Here is a 12,972-nt window from a genome sequence, read left to right on the forward strand (position 1 = left end):
TAACTCTGAACCAGGCACATAGATATCAAATAATATGGATATACTACTGTACTGTAAGTCAATAAAATGTCTACTTTTTTCCCTACATAGAGGGGAAAGCACTTACCCAGTGGGCCTCTATATCCATCAGTTGGGTCATATTTAAATATAAGATGGGTCAAAAAATCTCCTATATATTTGGCTACATCTGTCACTCAAAGTGGGTGTCTGTGTCTATAACGCTCTGTTCCTGGACTTTCCTCTTAATGTGTGATTGCCTTCATCTGTGCTGAACACCTTTCTGAGAAATTAACCTGTTTAAAACAGGTGATGGCAATCATACATTAAGGGGAAGTCTAGAAACAGAGCATTGTGTCCCTCCTGGAGAGGGTCATGTTGGGAGGTATGTGACAGAGAACCAGCCCAGTGAGCCCACAGACAGTGCCAGACACCCACTGCCTTCCCATGTTGCCCAGCACTGCTACTCCACAGCCACCAGGTGAGCGCCCCCCTCCCGCGATTTGCGTCAAAACTTCCCTCCCCCCCGCATGCCCCCCCCCTCCCGCGATTCGCGGCAAAAACACCCGCTCCCCCGCGACCCCCCCTACCGCGATTCGCGGCAAAAACACCCCCGCGACCCCCCCTCCCACGATTCGCTGCACAAAGAACCCCCCCACGACCCCTCCCGCAATTCGCGGCATAACCACCACCCCGCGACCCCCCCTCTCGCGAATCGCGGCAAACCCTCCCCCGTGACCCCCCCCCCCGATTCGCGGAAACCCCCCCCCCCCCCCCCGCAACCTCACTCCCGCGATTCACGGCACACACACACACACCTCCCCCACGATTCTCGGCACCCCACCCCGTGACCCCCCCTCCCGTGATTCACGGCACACCCCCGCGACCCCCCCTCCCATGATTCGCCGCAACCCCCGCCCCGTAACCCCCCCTCCCGCGATTCGCGGCACCCACCCCCGCGACCCCCCCTCCCGCAATTTGCGGCACCCCCCCGCGATTCGCGGCAGCTCCAGAATTAAATTGCACATGGAAAACACTGACATGGCTATGGTCGACAATGAAAAAGGTTGACATGAGTTTTTGAAGTTTTTTTGTCATTTTTTGAATATTTTCATATTCATTCTCATGTGTCGACATGGACACCAATGAAGTGCCACACTTATGTCAACATTTACATGTGTTGACCTTTCTGTGTTGATTTTTTCTTGTGGCAATTCGCGTCACACCCCCCGCAACCCCCCCTCCGGCGATTCGCGGCACCCCCCTGCGACCCCTCCCGCAATTCGCGGCAACCCCCCACCGGAACCCCCATGAACCCCGCTCTCCCGCGATTCGCGGCACCCACCCCCGCAACCCCCCACCCGCAAATCGCGGCACCCCCCGCGATTCGCGGCAGCCCCAGGATTAAATGGCACATGCAAAACACTGGCACGGCTATGGTCGACAATGAAAAAGGTTGACATGAGTTTTTGAAGTTTTTTTTTCATTTTTTGAATATTTTCATATTCATTCTCATGTGTCGACATGGACACCAGTGAAGTGCCACACTTATGTCAACATTTACATGTGTTGACCTTTCTGTGTTGATTTTTCTTGTGGCGATTTGCGTCACACCCCCCCACCCCCCCCCCCCCACAACCCCCACTCCCGCGATTCACGGCACACACACACACACCTCCCCCGCGATTCTCGGCACCCCACCCCGTGACCCCCCCTCCCGTGATTCACGGCACACCCCCGCGACCCCCCCTCCCATGATTCACCGCAACCCCCGCCCCGTAACCCCCCCTCCCGCGATTCGCGGCACCCACCCCCGCGACCCCCCCTCCCGCAATTTGCGGCACCCCCCCGCGATTCGCGGCAGCTCCAGAATTAAATTGCACATGGAAAACACTGACATGGCTATGGTCGACAATGAAAAAGGTTGACATGAGTTTTTGAAGTTTTTTTTTTCATTTTTTGAATGTTTTCATATTCATTCTCATGTGTCGACATGGACACCAATGAAGTGCCACACTTATGGCAACATTTACATGTGTTGACCTTTCTGTGTTGATTTTTTCTTGTGGCGATTCGCGTCACACCCCCCCACCCCCCTGCAACCCCCACTCCCGCGATTCACGGCACACACACACCCCCCCGCGATTCTCGGCACCCCACCCCGTGACCCCCCCTCCCGTGATTCACGGCACACCCTCCGCGACCCCCCCTACCATGATTCGTCGCAACCCCCGCCCCCGTAACCCCCCTCCCGCGATTTGCGGCAACCCACCCCGCGACCCCCCTCCCGCGATTCTCTGCAATCCCTCCCCTCCCGCGATTCGCAGCATCCACCCCCCACAACCCCCCCTCCTGCAATTCGCGGCACCCCCCGCGACCCCCCCTCCTGCAATTCGCGGCACCCTCCGCGACCCCCCTCCCGCGATTCGCGGACACCTAAGTTGCAATACAGGGCATCTTTCATACAATTCTAACCATATTTCTCATATACAAACGTTCACAAATTAAGGGGGCGCAGCCCCTTACGACGGTGTGAAGAGCGCCCGTAGGGCGCGATGAATCACCTAGTATCTTCATATTAGAATACTTTGTCCTGTTGAACCATATGTTGATTTTGCTTTTGTGTATAAAATCAGCACCGTATCAGAATCAGAATCAGCTTTATTGGCCGGGTATACTTGCGTATACTAGGAATTTGTTTTCGGGTAACAAGTATACAGTATAAACAATAAACAATATAACCAGGTGGGGGAACATGTACAGTATTACAGAAAGTTATTCCGAGGGGACACCATGTTAGATTATGGGCAAAGGGTTATGGCGCGACTAGACAGTGAGGTGTTCATGAGTTCACATGTCAACAGGTGAACCGCCTGAGGGAAGAAACTTTTTAGGCTTCCGGTGGACCTGGTGGTAATAGCCCTGTAGTGTCTGCCTGATGGCAGCAGGTTAAACAAACCATGTCCAGGATGTAGTTGGTCCTTGACTATCTTCGTTGCCGCTTTTTTGCTCTGGACAGGGCCGTATTGTAAACCTGCCTTAAACCCTAACAACTGAAATGATGCTCATTGTAAAACAAGGAAAGGCCTCTTCTTGAATTATAATACCCATCATCCCTGTCTATACACAGAGAGGTTTTGCACACCAACAGCTGGAAAGCCTAAACAGGACATCATTTAGTCCACTGGCTGTCGGAAATCTATCAGCAGTTATTGAACATCCGTCAATCTCTGATGAATGGTCACAGGTGACGAATTACATCTAAAAGAGCACATTTAACATCAAGAGAGAGCAGAGACTGCCTGTATGGGGGGTGGGGTGGGGGGGGGGGAGCGTTACATTGTGAATCACGCTAAATGTGGAATATTGCTGATTAATTACACAAAATAGATCTAAGCTTGAGACATTGATAAATATGGGACAATTAGGGGTCAATGAAATATGGTGGATAGGGTGTGGCCAGCCACCAGAGGGGGTGTGGCCAGCCACCAGAGGGGTGTGGCCAGCCACCAGAGAGATATGGACAGCCACTCGAAGGTCAGTCCATTGAGGACACGGTTACTGCAGAAATAGTATATAAGGGAATAATGTTCCTTGCAAAGAAGGCAATCCTATGATATCTTGACACCTGTAGAAAATGAAACACTTGGCTAAGCCTAGCAGACCACAAGGCTACCAACCATACAAAGATTGGGACCATCTCTTGCCTTAATTAATGTTTCCTATGTGAGTTGTGTCCCAGGTTTTCACGGCATCAGTGGCGTAGCTACGTTTTGGGCGCCCCCCCCCCGTCGCCGCCCCGCCCCCCGTCGCCACCCCACCTAGCACCCCTACCCCGCCGCCAATGCAAACCCCCCCTCAATCCCCCACAGCCTTACCTATCGCGCTGGTCCCGGCGGCTCCATTCTTCTGCTGAGGACCACCAGAAAATGGCCGCCCCCATACAGCAGACAGTTTCAGAGAACTGTGTGCTATATGGGGGTGGCCAATTTGTGGTGGTCCTCAGCAGAAGAACGGAGCCGCCGGGACCAGCGCGATAGGTAAGTCTGCGGGGGATTGAGGGGGGTTTAACTATAGCACCGCAGCCCCGGCGCCCTCACATGCACAGCGCCCCCCCACGGTGGCGGGGGCTGCGGTGCTATAGTTACGCCGCTGTACGGCATACTGTGGGTGAAATGTAATTGGGTGAGAGAATCAGAAAGTGAGAGATTTGGTAAGAAATCTCCAGTTCTTTTAAAGCGGCAATCATTTGCACCGCAAAATCAAACTGGTTTTGCAGTGTAAATGATTGCTGCTTTAAAAAAACTGGAGATTTCTTACCAAATCTCTCACTTTCTGATTCTCTCACCCTATTACATTTCCCCCTTACTATTAGAATTTCCTTTATTATTTTGCTATTATTTCTGTAGAGTGGAAGTTTTAAAAATCTACTTGAAGCCTTTACTGTAGAAACTATTTTGCATTAATTACTGTCCTTAGGTTAAAGGTTTAGGTTAAACCAGCATTCATCTGATTGCCCGGAGATGGAATTTCTCATTTTCTATTCCCATAAATTGATGGGGTATAGAAAAAAATTCCAGCTTCAGTTCAAGGTCACAATGATATTCTGTAAATGTAAGACCCAAGTGTTAGCATCTGTGCTGCAGGAGCGTATGTCCTGACCTGCACTAACCACTTACACAAGAACGCATTGTGGAAAATGTTAATACCGATAGGAATCAATTACAACTAGTAACAAGAAATTAGATTTATCATTAAGACCCTTTTTTTAAATTGAAATGTGCATTGAAAAATATAAACTTAAAGCAAAAGATTGTGCTAGTATAAAACTCCAAATATATCTTATGACTAACGGCAACGCCATTTGGGAAGGTGATGAAATGACTGGCGAAGGCAATTGTCATTTTAAGACGTGAAGACAAAGGGCCTGATTCAGCCCCGCATACGCCGGGCAGCGTACACTCGCTGCGTGGCGAGTGGGTAAGTACCATCCATCGCCCCCGACAAACGCCCTAGCATGAGAGGGGATGTGTTTTCTACACATTCCCTTGCATGCGACCTCTAGCATGAGAAATTATTCGATAATCGCTCACCATCGAATGATTGCTCCTGCCTTCCGTGATAAATATCAGTCTAAACTGACTTTTATTACAGCTGCTATCAGCTAAAAAGGGGGCTACGCATGTGCCCCACCGCCATCGGAACGGGCAGAATACTTTGAAGCGGAACACACCCTAACATGACAAGCAGCTCAAAAGAAAATAACTTGTGCAAAAAAAAAACATAAAAAGTATTTACTCGTCATTTAAAAAAAAATATATATATATATGTTATGGCCCCAACTATACATCTATGGTGTGATTCTTCAATTCCCCCGACTCTGCCGGATCCCCGAACCGCTGACCAGATCCGCTGATTTACTAACATTGCTCAATAAGGCAAAAGTCATTGCCTTCGGACAAGATGGATCAATAGACCACTGACAGAATGTACCACAGCAAGTTTCTTTAGGATACGGTCGTATTGTCGACCCGACCTAGGTTGACAGTCATTAGGTCGACACCGTTGGGTCGACAGGCACCAAGGTCGACAGGGTTCTTGATCGAAATGGATGAAGGTCGACAGGTGTCTAGGTCGACATGGGGCAAGGTTGACATGGTTTTAGGCCGACAAATGCGTTAGGTCGTCATGGTTAGGTCAACAGGTTGTGAAGTCGACATGGATTTTTTCACTGTTTTTTGAGCCGACATGTGCAGACAGGCGGTATTTCATGGTCTGCCATCCTCGTGGTGGGAGAATAAAATAGTGCCCGAAGCATTGCGAGCGAAGACTGTGTCGACATTCGGGTAAAGAAACTGTGAAAATGCCATGTCGACCCTCGCGACTTGTCAACCTAACCCATGTCAACCTAACGCATTTGTAGACCTAACCCCTTGTCGACCTTGTTCCATGTCGACCTAGACACCTGTCGACCTTCACCCATGTCGACCTAGAACCCTGTCGACCTAGTTGCCTGTCGACCTAACGGTGTCGACCTAATGACTGTCAACCTAAGTCGGGTCGACAATACGATCCACCCCCCCCCCCCCCCCTAGTTTATTTTGTTTTTGTTTAAGCGATACTACTGTACCATGCTACTGTAGACTACCATATACTAGTGGAAAGGGGTTATGAAGTAAAACTGAAACTACACTGTCCCCCCCTGTCAGATGACCGGATAGAGCTTGCGGGGCAGAGGAATTTTTTAGGTGGGAGTTAAAGGTGCAAAGGTGCGTAAACAAGATGACAGATTTGTAGTAAGATAGGGGAACTGCAAATAAACAGAGATCTTTGTGAAATATCGCTTCAGCATTCCATCAGGACGGCCAGTATAATACTCGGAGACATAATTAAAATGGCACTGCTATGATGTGCAAATATTTATATTATTTGATTGACTGTAACTAATGGTTACAGGAAGTTTAACATTAAACTGTAACACAACTGTGAATTATTCATTGATAAACAGTTACTTATTTATTGCCAGCATATTCTGTTGCGCTTTAAAATTGGGAGTAAATTGTACAAGAACAAGACTGGGTAACAATAGCAGACAAACAGTACAATTTACAGTGTTGAAATCCATAGTGTTACAATAAGATGTTGACAGTTGTGATGTCAACATTCTTTAAATCGTGGCATGGAACATGTCGGCATCTGCAGAATGAAAAAAACATATCCACATGGTCAACAAGTGAAATACCAATATTCTACATAGACTGGCAGTGGAGGGTTATTGTTAGGTTGCGGAAGGGAAGATTAGATTTAGAAAACAGGAGGAGAGCTTAGGAACAAGGGGGAGGGATAGGCTTTGGGATGGGTAGTAGGGCCATAACTAGGGAGGAACACACAGTGCCATCATATAGAGTACAGGTGCCATGTAGGCATTCATTCCATGATTTGAAAGTGCCCCTTCTGCCTAGCCGCCCCCCCCCCCCCCCCCCAATTTACAGTCTATTAGTAGTATAGCACCCAGCTCTTTCTATATCAGACGCTACTAATATAGATTGCAGTGGGGACTGGAGTAAGCGTTGACTGTTCTCCTAAGTCTCCTATGTCCATCCACAATGCCCAGCAGCAGATGAGATGTTCTTGGACTGTTAGTGGTGAAGCTGGGCTGTTCTTGAGAGAATTGGCTGGATTGCCCTCAGCCACAGATCAATATTGGCCAGTGGGATGGTGCACCACTACTACTACTACTGTTACTACTGTGCGGGCATAATGTGTAAGGGCAGTATTCAATGAGAAAAATTCGCCCTGTTTTATGGCGAATTTGTGCTTTTTTCGCCTTGGACGGAGCATTTTGCTCTCCAAAAGCGAGCAACCCTATTCAATGTGAAATATTCGCCGTCTTTCTAAGTGATTTTCGCCGTCTCTCGCCGTGTAGCAATTCTCCATCTTTTCATGGAGAGCTGGAATGTGAACTTTTAAACTAAAAGGTTTTTTTTTTTAATTTTGGTGTCAAAAAATCTGGATTTTTTTTCTGTGAAGGGGCATGTTATTTTTATTCATGTGTATGAATAATATATATTTAATTTAAAAAAATATATATTTTTTTAATTTTTTTTTTTTTTACACAGAGCAGCCAGCAGGGGGCCGGAGCGCTCGAGCCGCTCATTAGATATTCATATATTCACTGCATCCGATCATTACATATGCACGATCGGGTGCAGTGAATACTGGGTCCCCCGCTGGCTATAGGGGGAGGCAGCTTGTGCTGCCTGGGTCCCGGGGAGCCCCCTCCCCTCCACATATGTTCTGGGGCATCCAGGGAGACTTTAATCTCCCTGGCTGCCACCGTCCCACGGCTCCCTGCCAGCTCCCTGCCGCGGACGCTCGTCCGCTGCAGGGGTTAAGACTCGCCGCGAGTGGCGGCGAGTCTTAACCACATTGAATAGAGCGAGCAGGAGTGGCAGCGAACCCTCCGGAACACGGCGAGTGCATGGCGAGAGAAAAAATCTCTCGCCATGCACGGTGAATTTTTCACGTTGAATACTGCCCTAAGAGACACTACAGTGTGGCATCATCTGCAAGGGGCATTACTACTGTGTGGCGTGATGTGAAAGGGGCACTACTACTGTGAGGCGTGATGTGCAAGGGGCACTAGTACAGTGTGGCATAGAAATGTAAGGGACACTACAAATGTGTTACATAAAATGTAAGAGGCACTATTGTGTGGCATAATATGTAAGGGGCACTACTACTGTGTGGCATAAATAGAATTGGGGGTACTATTTGGTAGCCATGCCATTTCCCCATGAGACCACACCTCCTTATTTAAAAGTGTCAAAAAATTGCTAAGTAAATATCATAGCATGTCCCACTTCTACAAATATTACGCATTTCATTAAAACCTTTCACCTGTGTAACAATTTTAAACACCAGCTTTGGCTTCTTTATTATTATCTCACTAACAACTTAGCTTCTCACTAGTGTGCTGCACTGGGGTGTTTGTCAGCTCTTTGCAGTTCCCTGCCCCAGATTCAAACTTAGTATTGGGGACCCACCAGCGATCTAGATGCTGGTTGGTGGGCTAGTTCTGTATTTTTGGACCAATAAATATACTGCACCAAGAAATTAGTCTGCAAGTAAAATTAGTCTCTGGGACATTGCAGGCACCATATTTACGGAGACATACGGATGCGCAGTAGACTCTGGCATGGCTACGGAATCGTAGAGAGGAGGCTCACAGGCCCCTCCCTCACCTAATACAGCCCTGCCACCATACCAAATATAGGTCTTGTTTTGTTAGTAGAGAAATTAGTTTTCAAGCTTCCCTGGATCACGGAATGCTGCGCCTGAATAAAATGATATTATTATTTACAGTGCTGTATAGGATAATAAGGTATACAATAGACAGTTATAAAGCGTTCATACTCCCATTCTGCCATGTACTTAAATGCATAGGTGCCGATTTATTTTTTTGCTGGTGGGTGCTCAAGCCAAAAATATAGGGGAGTGGCTTCATGAAAAAAGGGCGTGGCCACCAAATAATACTGATTTACAGGTATATTACGCAGCACAGTTGTCTCCAATATTCAAATTATGGCAACAGTGCCAAATACATAAATGCCCCCCACAGTGCAGGTACATAAATGCCCACGCAGTACCTGTGCCAGCGACAAGGGAGGGGGTTGAAGTGGCACACGGGCGGGAGGGCCTCTGCTGAGTGGGTGGGTGCTCATCAATTTCCATGGGTGCTCGGGCCTTCAAGCACCCACAGAATCGGCACCTATGCTTAAATGCTTTCACTGTATTATAGTTGTAGTACAGGTTGAGTATCCCTTATCCGAAATGCTCGGGACCACGAGCATTCCGGATAAGGGAATATTCCGTTTTTTGGAATAATTTTTTTTTAGCCATACTTACCTGCCCCTGGTGGGTCCCCGATGGTCCCTCGGCGTCCATGGAGTCCTCCGGCGTCCACGGCAGGCCACCAGCACCGTCTCCGGCGTCTCCAGCAGTCACAGGAGTGCTTTGCGCAAGTTCCCAGGCGCGCCGGTGACGTCACCGGCGCGCGCGCACTCGCGCAAAGCACTCCTGGGACCGCTGGAGACGCCGGAGAGGATGCTGAAGGCCTGCTATGGACGCCGGAGGACTTGGTAAGTATTAAAAGAGGGTTGGGGGGGGGGGAAACAAAAAAAAACAAACAAAAAATTTTAATTATTCCAAAAAAACACGGTTTTTGGAATAATTCGGATACGGGATGCCCGGATACGGGATACCCGACCTGTATTGTGAGGAATGTCCTTGTTAGGGCAGGAAATGTGGGAAAATCCCCTTTATTTATGTACACCAAATGCAAAAAAGGGAAAAAAAGCCAAATTCTGTGAAAAGGGAAAATCTCTGCTTTGAAAGGGGACGCACATAAAATAAATGCGTTTTAAGTCTGTCAAATCCATTTAAGAACATAATGCACTTTTAAATATCGTCTTGCAAGCCTTACTAATCAATTTATAAGGAAGTGATGTGGGCTGCGGACCTCCTGAGCCCCGGTGAGCCCCGGGAATATATTCAGTTATTTGTCATCAATGAATAAAGTGGAGAGCAGGATTTCCATTTCAGGAACAAAGACCCCAGCGAAATGGACTCAATAGGATTGAGTCACATAAATCAATGTAACCCAAGGCTTGTGAGAACATGCCAGAATCCTGCATATGGCATGGCAGAGTGCTGAGCTCTGCATGGCAGGAACAGATATTTTTGAGTGAAGTATTTTAAATATGCAAAGCTGCAACCAAAGAAAGGCGGAAGGGCCAGACTCCAGGAAACGGCGCTCAGAGCGCTGTGCAGGGTTGTGGTATGGGCCGATTAAGGTGAAGAACAGATCCCTGTGAATTCACACTATCTACAGCAGGGGTGGCCAAACCTGTCCTCAAGATCTACCAACAGGTCATGTGTCTCAGGCAACCTGTGGGTCTATAGTAGGAATGAATGCAGCAGGTTTGAAAATGTGAAAGTTAGTAATGACCACAGCTGTGCACCGGCTAGATCAGGGGTGGGCAATTATTTCAGCTGGGGGGCCACTTAATACTTATAGCAGGTATTTGAAGGCCATACTCCAGAAATAGGGGGTGTGGTCACTCAAAAGGGGGTGTGTCATTTGAATGTATTGTAGCACACCATATACCCCTTTTACACATCATGCAACACCAGCTCCCCCTTAGTAATGCCGCACACCTGCCCCCATTAGTAATGCCACACACCTGCCCCTCTTTAGATATTCCAAACACCTGCATGCCAGTCTTGAAAAATGGTGCCGATTGCAGCCCCATGCAGTCACGGCGACTCCCCCATCCTCGGTGGCGGTGCTGCAGCTGTAGTGACGTGTGGGGGACGGGCAGCTCGGCGCTGCTGTATGTGTGTCCGATGTCGGCTGTGTGTGCACACTGAATAGTCCTGCAGCATTGGGCGCCTGCTACACACGGGCTGAGCGTCGGCTACACAGGACTACACCGCGCGCGCACACACAGCCTCCATCGGACACACATACAGCAGCCCCATGCGGCAGGCCAGTTGGGAGCTGTTTGCAGGCCGGTTGCCCACCTCTGGACTAGATGATTTAGAAAACATGGACCTCTGGTAGATCTCAAGGACCAGTTTGGCCAGTCCTGACCTAGAGTATAAGGATACTCATTTGAAATCTTAGGAAGCAGCCATATACAGTGTCAGACTGGTGCATGAAGAGCTCAATGGGGAGTTTACGGTAATAGGGGCCTATGGTTAGGGGCGTGGCCAGTCTCTACAGGAGGTGTGGCCAGCTGCCGCAGAGGCTTGCCTAATTATTCTAGATAGCATGGTCTGAGTCCCTTGATAAATATTTAGAGAAAATACTGCCAGTGCATGCAAAATAATGGAACCTGAATCCTACAGGAGGAGATGGGCACCCAGGCAGCGAACCCACTGGGGTTTTCCCTAGTGAGCCAGTCCAACCCTGGTCCCATATATCTTTCCAACTGTGCTGGAAAATAGACCTCTGAACTCTCTCATTGATTTGATTGCTGTGGATAGACATTTGGAAGGAGAACGCCAGCTTGCAACATAAGGAATAATACAAGGGTCCAGTGTGTGGCATTGCGATATCACTAAAGTCTTGTTTGCAAGCCCAGTGACAGTGGGTGCGCAGATGACAATTTATTCTCTTTGTAGAACTCCATCTGTGGAACGTTGGTCTTAGCAGGATCCCTCTTTGAAAGAAACGGGTGTTTCAGGGATGGGAACTGGGCAGTGACAATGTGATTGCAGGGAGATGTCCTGGACTCCTGTCTTGTAGAAATGTTACGGGCATGTAGTTTGGAGCGGCAGTTGGTCTGGATCCCTTATTTGAATTTTGGACTTGGCTGCAGCCCCGTTTGTGGAGCCTCCAATGCAAATAACTATGTGCCGGCTCCAGAGAATCAGATGTTTCAGGCATAGAGCAGATCATACAGGACAAAAACGTAAATGTTTAAATTAACAATGGGTATGGGCAACTATGACAGCAGGTGTAACGAGGATATTCTGATGTGCAAAACACACTTAGATTACCTTCCAGACCATAATAATAATGCACATTGGGGGCCTGTTGGGAATTTTAAATGTTTTTTGCGTAGCACATGTCACGGAATCAAGCATCAATAAAGAGGGGGGAGGTGTAACGTTAACTGTGTGCAAATCACCACAGGAGTCTGGAGAACAGCAGAAGTGTGACTTTACTCACTGCATCATGCTGAACAATGGCTGCAGAAACACTTCCTGAATAAGAAGCGGAAGGCAGTGATGCAACTTCCTGCCCTTTACATTAAAGCAACAGAACCTACATCTACATGAGTTTTGTTTTTTATGTATTAAATAGTGATCAAGGATTTACATCTCAGTTGTATTCGCATTATTCCATTTTCTTGTCACCTACACACAATGAGCATGGGCATTTTGTGGACAAAACCAACTTTACTATTAATGATATAATAACAATACTGAATAATATTAACTGATATTAGAGAGAGAGGAGAGTAGAGAGGAGGTGGCCCAGTCAGAGCATCCTCTTCTCTGGATTTGTGAGGTGCTGCTCCCCACAGCGAGCCAGCAATAGGATGTCATTGGGTCAGATGGAGGTGCATCATTGGGGGGGGGGATTGGGGCAGGGGAGGAGGAAGCTGACTTTGCCTCTTCACTATAGTGTGAATGGGACCCAGGTTACCCGTTTACATTGCACAGCAACCTGGTTCGGGCACTGGATTAACCCTTCTTTTAACCCGAGTTGGTTTGCCGGTTTGCTGGACCCAGGATTTTTCAAAGAGCCCATTCCCACTGCACAGTGACCCAGGTTGACCCGGCAACAACCCAGGTCAGACCAGGGTTATTTGTGCAATGTGAAAGGGGTAATAGATAGACAAACAAAAAGACAGACAGACAGATAGATAGATAGATAGATAGATAGATAGATAGATAGATAGA

This window comes from Crinia signifera, chromosome 1 (assembly GCF_055691185.1).
Source record: "Crinia signifera chromosome 1, ASM5569118v1, whole genome shotgun sequence".
Classification (NCBI taxonomy): Eukaryota; Metazoa; Chordata; class Amphibia; order Anura; family Myobatrachidae; genus Crinia; species Crinia signifera.